Source organism: Aythya ferina (assembly GCF_964211825.1).
Source record: "Aythya ferina genome assembly, chromosome: 1".
NCBI classification, from domain to species: domain Eukaryota; kingdom Metazoa; phylum Chordata; class Aves; order Anseriformes; family Anatidae; genus Aythya; species Aythya ferina.
In genome coordinates this window covers 134,751,976-134,761,307 of record NC_140296.1, presented here as the reverse complement: position 1 = coordinate 134,761,307, position 9,332 = coordinate 134,751,976, and the positions used below count along the sequence as shown (strand labels likewise).

At 36.1% G+C, this 9,332-nt stretch overlaps 1 long non-coding RNA gene across 1 annotated transcript; it reads right to left on the bottom strand.

The window, feature by feature from the left end:
- Nucleotides 1–226: 226 nt before the first annotated feature.
- LOC311423179 lies at nucleotides 227–8,375 on the bottom strand. Its single transcript, XR_014685598.1, has 3 exons — nucleotides 8,207–8,375; nucleotides 3,348–3,458; nucleotides 227–377 (listed from the first exon to the last, which is right to left on the bottom strand). It is a non-coding gene; the product is annotated as an uncharacterized lncRNA (long non-coding RNA).
- Nucleotides 8,376–9,332: the final 957 nt, after the last annotated feature.

Here is a 9,332-nt window from a genome sequence, read left to right as displayed (position 1 = left end):
TCTGTTTAATCTCTCAAAAAAAAGGATCTAGACTGCAAGAGGAGCAACCTTCCCAAATGTCCTTCTGTGTCAATTGAGCCTGTATAGAATATGTAATTTCTCATCAAACTGGCAGGTATAATAAACTAAATCAGGAATGAGCAAGGAAGAGAATGTAGTATGTGTGTGGCAATACCTTAAATATTTGCAAAATACTAATTAATCAATGCACCTTGTAAACTACTCCTTGGTCAGAATAACAGGGGCAAATTTATTTCAGAGAGAAAGAGGAGTTACAGGAAGTGTAGCCTTGCAGTATCTCAACCGTGGTACATGCTGCTTCTCATGTTTTCAGGGAGTGGTCTGTAGCTGTACAGGTTTTCACTTTCACATGATACCTGCAACCAACAAGATCCATATCACAACTGGAACCTTAGTGAACTCTATTTTCTTTATAAATTCATCTCAAGAGGCTCAAAAGTGCAAAGTCATTAGTTTCATAGCTTACTAATTTTCATACTGCCATCCTTTACAGTTCCTGCTTTTTTCCCACCAATATTATTGATTTTTATTTTCAATTCTGTTTCTTGGTTAGATATCTGAAAGCATAAAGGATTCTAGTAAACTACTGTAAAATCTGTTTTCCTTTAAGACAAACCTTCTTGGCACTAACCCCTGAATCAATGAAATTATCCTATGACCCTACAGAAAACTATGTTTTTTCCTAGTACTGACTGACAAGTAGTAATGAAAAAAATGCTGCTTTTTCCATTTGTTGACAGTTGCTGTTTTTTGTCATTAGTTAGTTGTCTAGCTGTAACTAACTTCAGAAAGTATGTTAATATTTTTCAGGAAACGTAAGTCCTTTATCTATATATTTCCTCTCTGCATACAATTTTGCTAGCTAACTTAAGTGCAGCAAGTACTTTTTGAAATGAAAACAGAGCTTCTTGAGCTTATAGATGAAGGTATTCATAATGACACAAACTTTTCCCTACTAACAACATTAGCACTCATGTTAATTTAGTGGCTCTTTGAAAGATTTATAGAGATTTTTTCCATCTACTTTTCATTTTAAACGTGGTTGTTTGTTTGTTTGTTGTTTTTGTTTTAAATTTGTGCATTTTTATTGTACTACCATTTCTTGATGGTTTGGATCTATTTCCTTTTCTTTCCAGAGCTTAACATGTAAACTGATTTCTTCCCAAGCCTATGTTACCAACTCTCTGCTCCATTTCAGTCTTTTATCTTTTCACGTTTCTTTCCCATCATTAGATATGTCCAATCTAATAAATGAAGTTCTACTAATGATGTCTTCTCCCTTTAATTTGTATAAAATATACCTAATGAAGGCTCTAGGTAGAACTTGGAAGGCAGGGAGGGAAGGGAAGAGGAAAACAGAAAAACAAGGAAAGATACTGAATGGAACTCTAGTTCCACTCAGGGGTTAGGTTTTCACATATTATAAACCTTTCATACATACATACATGCACCACTAGAGCTCATTTGTTTGAGCCATACATGACTAATGCTCTTAGTTTTGTAAGAATTTTTATACATCCTACTAACGCCACAAAATATAACAGCCAAGAGCCTTGAGACGCTTCCTTAATGTAGTTCATAGAAGAAATAAGCCCTTTCCCAGCTCTACACCAGCTGTGTAACACTTGGCTAGCCTTGGCAGAATCTCTCATTCTCTAGTCATTGAAGCTTTCAATGAAAAACACTTTTCTTTATAGAAAAACAAACAAACAAACAAACAAACACTTATGATCTTTGTCAGAATGAAGCCCAGTCATTTTTCATTTATTTAAAGTCAGCAGGAGCTAAACAGATGGCTTTGAAAATTGCCCTTTCATTTACATTTCTTTATGTGTATTCATCTACATGCAGACATTACATTCTCATACATATATATATACACATTCTCATACGTATATTGATAGGCTAAAATGGTAAGTATACCATTTATATATGTATACATATTCTCATACATATATACTGGTAGGCAATTTCAGTAATCCTGAGTCCACAGATTTAGGACCCAGAACTGAGCTGGATTTGGGTTTCTACAGTTATAAGGAGATCAGAATCTCTCAAGAATTTGTAAGTCAAACTTTTCATGAATTGAAACTAATTAGCCCAGCAAAAGCATAAACCTGGGAACTGACAGTGGCTCCTTCTGCACGTGACAAGGCAGATAGCGTCTTCCAGCTAGATGGTTTGTGGAGGCTGGTCACTGAGTAACAAATAGGTAAAACAATCAAAGTCCAACTACTGTAAGAAACTTCAAAGTAACGTAGCACACTTGTCACATACTACATTAGTAAACTGTTCACCCTTTCTACTGTTTTCTCACCCACTTTTTTAGTTATTTACTCATTCATCCTGTGCCAGAGCAGTGTTGTTGGTTTCAAGTATTCTATCCAATTTTCCTAACACCTGTTTTAATATCTCATCACGTAATTGCTAGTTATAACAATAAAATAGGAAATAATATTTTAATATTACCAAGGAAATCTTTTGTTTTAAAAATATTTAACATCTTTATGTAGTTGGCTATCCCTTTTGGTCAATTTCTCCTGCATATGCAGTATTTCCCAATCATAACTTCCTTTCTAGAATTTTCAATTAAGGATGGAGTACGAATTAAGATGTATTGATGGAACATCAGAAAATTTAATAAAGCTTAAAGCCGAGTAATTTTCATTTTTATATACTGGCTCACCAATAGATAGCTAGGACTTAGAGTAGTCTTTCTTTTTAAAACATATTTCAAGCACCACCACAAAGACAGGAAATATTCTCTTGGGAAAGCCAAAGTACATATTGGACTGCTGCTTTGTTTCAAGCTTGTATAAAGATGCATCAGGATCCTCAATACTTGCACTCTCCTTTTTTATTGAAAAATGTCATAATTAGGTTAGATCAAGTATTATTACAAAATAATTACTTTAAGTAATGCCTATTCAACTTTTCTAAGGATTGAAAGAAGAGGGCCTTTGGAGTTTAACTTAAGATTTTTTTGCTGTGCTAACTGCAATTGTGCTATTTCTACTGTGATGTCTAGTGGCTGCTGTTTATTTTCTGTGGTTTCTTTTACAGACAAAATTTTTGTGGTTTCTTCTGTGAAGAATTAGGATTGCTAATATGAAGCCACAGGAATTAGATTTGTCAAGGTCAAAGTTCACTGTAATTTTGCTAAACATTTGTGAGTTCGAGTATCCATAGAAAGAAAAATTCAAATAACAACGTCCTCCTCTCCCGACTATCAAATTCTTATGCAAATACTTCACTCTCTACTTACCAGTAAAGTATCTAATGCATACTTTTCTAGAACAGGGACATATCTATATTATGGCACTCACTTTTCATGGCGACTCTCTTGTATACATTTTAATCAATTCTCCTGGCTGGTAGTTAATCAGAAAGAACCATTGCTTTGAACTGCAGTAATGAATATCTTTCTGAAGCTAACTCTGTAAAATGCAGGTAATAAATACAATCAGTAAGGCATCTGCCTGCCCAGTGCAGTCACACTTAATAGCTTTTGTAACAAAGCTTGACGAAAAGAACACAGTATCTTTTAAGAAATACTTAAACCAATAGAAAGTATGCTTCAGTCCTACAGAAAATTATCCATATTCATGCAGAAAAAGCTACAAAAATGTCTTTAACAGCAGAAACTTACAGAACAATAGTGACAATGTAGTTGAAATTAATAAAAAAAGAAAAACAATAACCTAAAACAACCCTTAAACGCTGAATAATTTCCTATATAAATAAATCTCTGCTTTCAAATATACATATATATAATCCTGATCACATTTCACATTTCCTTTATATTTTCAGCTTGTGAGTAGAATGTCTGCTAGATAGTCAATTTCTCCTGGTTCCATGTGCTGCCACTTGAGAAGTGTTTCACTCCATTAGTAGTTGCAACACCGTACAATTGAAATACCACACACAGTTTACTGGAACAGACTTAACATTAAATTTATCCGTAATTTATATAGAGTATTTCCTTGCTTGAAGAATTTGAAGTACATTTTTATTGTATTAGAGGTCTGGGAACAAACACAATACTCTCAGGAAATAAGTGTCAGGTATAAGAAAGAATAAAGAACAGTATAATTAAAGTAATAAACAGTAAATAAAGAACAGCACAATTAAAGTAGGAAAAGAACTGACTTGGCTTCCCCCATTAAGTGCTTTTATTTGTTTATTAACATTACTAAAGTAATGGTAGATAAGAAGAAAGTACCACCACCATTTCACTATTTGCTTATGCAACTTGCCAAAATAACAGCAGCAATTAACCAATACTGAAAAGTGAACTCTTGCAAATCTGTATTAGTACACTGACTTCACACATGAACGTTTGTAGTCTATCAGGACTGTTCGTGCAGAAATTAATTACCTGTGATGATATGAAGAGAATTTATTTTACCCAATGAAATAATAAATTTAGTAGTGTAATATACTTAATTCTGATTGATTCAATTTAGAGGTTAATTTTACTCAAGTCAATAGATGAAAAATACTGATGACAAAGTTTAGTGAGGCATCATACTTGAGTCAAGATAACACTAAGAAATTATTTTGTAAGTCTGTTAATTCCTGTGGATTTTTGGTGTTCTGTTTGGACTTTTTTTTGAAGGAAAACCATGATTTGTTTTTCAACATGTTTTTCTTCGGTAGGTGATACACTTTAAACATCTTTCCTATGCTATGCAAACACATTAATGTTAATAGAAGTATTAAATCTTACTTTGAAGCTATCCTTCATTTACTGTCATGTTTAATTGCACTAAATTGTGATACTAGGTTGACCACAAAAAGAGTTGAACCTTGTCTATTCTGATCCTAACCCCACTAATACCTGTAAGACTATTAGAATCTTTTTTCTGAAGCTTTTTTTTTTTTAAATAAACTGGGGAAAGAGAAGATATTACATTATCACAGCTTAGTACCTCAGCCAAATATTCATGTAAAATATCAAATACAACAGCAGAGTTACTTTTTCTTGAACTTTTCATTAATTAATAAAACTGGGAAAATCCTGCATTCTTGGAAGAAAATGTTCTCATGTCAGTGGACAGTTTAAGAGGAGGTGGTTTTTTTTTGTTTGTTTCATTTATGTTTAGAGTGATACTGAGTGATGGGGAGACAAAATGGTAGGTGAACTTCACTACAAAGAACTCTTAATTGACGTATTGGCGAACGTGGGAGGAGAGAGGAAAGCAACAAAACCAAAAATATATTAATTTTGGTGGCCTTGAACTAGCCACTATCACTGAGAAAAAGACCTCTGAGTTACAGAATACAGTTCTATGAAAATGTTTCTCAGTGATCAACAATGGCCAAGAAAACACGAGATTAGGAATTACTGTGGAAAATAGGGAATAAAACAGAAAATGTCATTGACATAATCTTCTGACCCCACGTTTCAAAAAGGATATGTTGTAAAATTTGAAAAAGTACAGTAATGGGAAACAAGGACAGAGAAATCCATGGAATAGCCTTTTAAAGAGGAATAACTGAACAAACTAGGGATTCTTCGGCCTTGAAAAAGGGGAAGTTAAACTGTGATATAGCAGAAATCTTAAAAAAAAAAAATGTAGATAACACTTTGAAAAGATGAAGAAGAGCTGCTTCCTGTATTTTGATAAAAAAATTATCAAGCATGAAATGAAGCTAGAAGATGTCAGGTTCAAAAACAAACTGAAAAAGGTGCTGAGTCAGCAACAAGGCATCACAGATGCTTAATTTATGTGGATTCAAGAAATGCAAGACTGCTATCACAATTACTAGATGCAATGCCATCACCTATGGCTTTGAGTGTCCCTGAGAAAGCTTGCTGGAAGCTGGCTGGAATCTAATATTCCTGCCATCAGAAAGGATGATTGCTTAGTGGATGCTTGTTCTGCTGCATTTCTTAGTCCTTCTTTTGGGAGAGAAAATGGAAGAAAGGTAGATATACACAGAATTTCAAACACTTATTTGGTCATTCCTATCATTTCAAAGCAGTAACTATGCATTTTGCACAACATCACAAATAGCCAGATACACTGAAAAATACACTTTGTTTACATATAATTAGCTACCTCATGTTCCAATGAAACGTAAATTGGATTGGTATAAATCTTTTTAAGTACTATTAAAAAGGTTAACTGATCAATACATAAATGGGTCTATATGCAGTGTTTGCACTGCTGTAGCACAGATTTGAAATCAACGATGTTAAATGTTTCACAACAGTAGCTTTATAGCATCTGTTAAGCACACATATACGAAGACAGCATAATCCTGTATATTTAAGCAATTATACTATATTGGCATAATACACTATTAGTATATCGTAACTCTATCCATACTAAGGGCTGTTCCAACCAAACTATGCTGGTAAAAAATTGAGATGTCTAAATCAGAAGACCACCAGTACATAGACACTAAAGAGCTTTGAACTGATTCAATTCATTGATTGCCATAAGAATCTTCTATAGTGAGAATTTGCTTGTGTTGGATCTTCACTTGAGATTTAGGACAAAAAGTCCCCGCAGCAGGGAGAGATGACATTATTTCTGTTTTCTTTTCCTGAAAATAATCACCCTTATTTATATAATATATATATTTATAATCATAAATATATTATTTATATAATATTTATAATCACCCATTCAGCTCAACAAAATCATGGACACTTTGCATGTATATTCTACCAATACCACTTCACCTTTTTACCTGCATGTTTATGTTCATCTTTTTTTGTCCAACTTTTTTTTTTTTAATGCATTAATCTTGTTTATAGCAAAACTAAATGCAAATAGAATAAATATTTCACAATGAGCAAAATTGTATTACAAGGCAGTGACCTGCACATTAAATTTAATACTTGCCGTTGCAGCATGGAAGTTAAATATCAACATTGTTATATGCGATGTTCAATACAATGCTTAATGCCAATGTTATAAAAGTATAACCATGTAAAATTAAAAGCAAGTAGATATTGTTAAAAGGATACCACAGACATAACTCAGGAAGAGGAGATGGAACTAAATGATCTTTAACATGCCCCCCAACCTAGCCATTCTATGATTCTAAAGTAGATGAGAGAACAACTAGACCAGACAGGGAATAATCTAGTCCTGGCAGTATTAGCTGTGCAAATTTTGCTTGCACGAACATCCATAAATTTAATAGTATCAGAATATTTTTTCCAAAAAAAAGAAAAAAAAGTCTCTATACAAAGATCAATCTCACGTTAGTGATCCCTTCAAAGAAGGTAAAAAAAAAAAAAAAAAAAAAGTTAACCTATAACATAGTATCGACATTCAAAGAAATGTAAAATTAGTAAGAAAAAGGCCTGTAACATGAAGTTACGTGTTCCAGGGAAGACTACTGAAGAGTAAGAAAAAAACTTTTGTGCATACATTGCATGATATTATGAAAAATATCATTGTACAAAAATCTGAAGAAAAAAAAAAAAGGACTCAATTCAACCACTGTACATTGTTTTTTAAGCTTTAAACGCATACCTTTTCCCAGATTATTAATTCAAAGTATTACTAGTACAGAAAACTGTGATACAAGAAAAATTTTGAATACAAATGTAAACATGATAGGAACTAATCACCATTTTCCTCCCTGAAATCAAATCCTAGAGCCTACTCCTTACCCTAATTACTTCAGTGATGCTCCATGAAGACCGTTTAAACGTGTGGATGATTTTGTAGTACCAGCCTATTAAATAGGCTAGTCATAAGGACAATAATAGGAACTGAAAAGTGTTAGGAATGTCTTATTTAGTACTTGGATGTTTTTAAAAAGAAACAACAACAACAACAAAAACATAAGGTGGTTGCTAGCCCTCTAATTCCAACAGCTGTTATATTTATTTATTTATTTATTTAAATTTATTCCAACTAGCTATCCAAATCCTCATATGGAAGATACGGTCTTTTACACTGCTGTATTTCTAATAAATATCTATAAATATCAAAAGAAAAGAGGATCTCAGTAATGGAAATCAACAAACATTATCAAACAGTTCCTACAATTAATTAATGCTCTTTTAATACACCTTGTCTATTTATTTCAATATTCAGCAGTGACAATTACGAGAATGACATTTTAAAAGTACTTTTAAAACCTTCAGCTAATGGCTGAATACAACAGTCAACGTCTTGTCATACAGCCACACAAGATTTTAATGAGTATCACTTACTCAGGTAAGATAAGCCAATGTGTCTCACTTTGGTAAAAATAAAGCAAATTTGTATAAATAGCCGAAGCAATGGGCTCCGGGGCAGACGCGTTCTGCAGCGGAGTGGGGTATCAGACAGGCAGGGCTAATGTTTCCGGCACCGAGCCCACTCGAGAGAGCCACCAGGACCCGGCAGCCCTCGCGAGGGAGGTGAACGAGGCGATAACGAGGCATAGGCGGAGCCAGAAGTGCCCCCTCCCTGGCCGTTCAAAAGCCGCTCCTTGGGAGCGTGGCAACCAGGACGGGCAAACAGGGCGTAGCGTGTCAGTTCGCGCAGGAAGGGCAGAGCGTTCCCCCCCACCCATACGAACACCTCCTCTAACGGCGGTCTACCGCTAGCTCAGCTGCAACGGTGTACACCAGGCACAGCGCTCTCTTCAAGTCTGTACACACCCAGACTGACTGCCCGCTCAAAAATGCAGCAGTTCAGGTCTCCCGGTGCAGGGAGTGCCTGAGCCTGTTGCTACCACCTGCGGGGGGCAGAGAGACTGTGGGCGTGAGGTGCGAGCAGGTGGACGACCTGGTTCGCCTCGTGGCAGAACTCAAGGAGGAGGTCAAGAGGTTGAGGGATATCAGGGAGTGTGAGCGAGAGATAGACTTGTGGAGCGACTCCCTGCACGGCCTGAAGGGCAGGCACCAGGGTGAGACACCCCAAATGGGGGTTGACCCCCTGCCCTGTTGCTGTTGGGCCGAAGCAGGGGACCTAGGAGTTGAGGAGGAATGGAAACAGGTCCCTGCTCGACATCGCAGGTGATGCCCTCCCCCCCACCCCCCCCGGCCCCGCCTTCCCAGGTATCCTTACGCAACAGGTTTGAGGCCCTGGAGCTTGAGAGACCAGTAGCTGAGGAAGAGGTAGTAAGTCTAACCAGGAAGATGCCTAGGGCGAGGAAGTCGACTCCACGCCTCAGGACTGCCTCCACCAGGAGAGAAAGAAGGGTGATTGTTGTGGGTGACTCCCTTCTCAGAGGAACAGAGGGACCTATTTGTCGGCCTGACCCTACCTGTAGGGAAGTCTGCTGCCTCCATGGGGCCAGGGTCAGGGACATTGCCAGAAAGCTTCCCAACCTGGTTCGCCCCTCTGACTGTT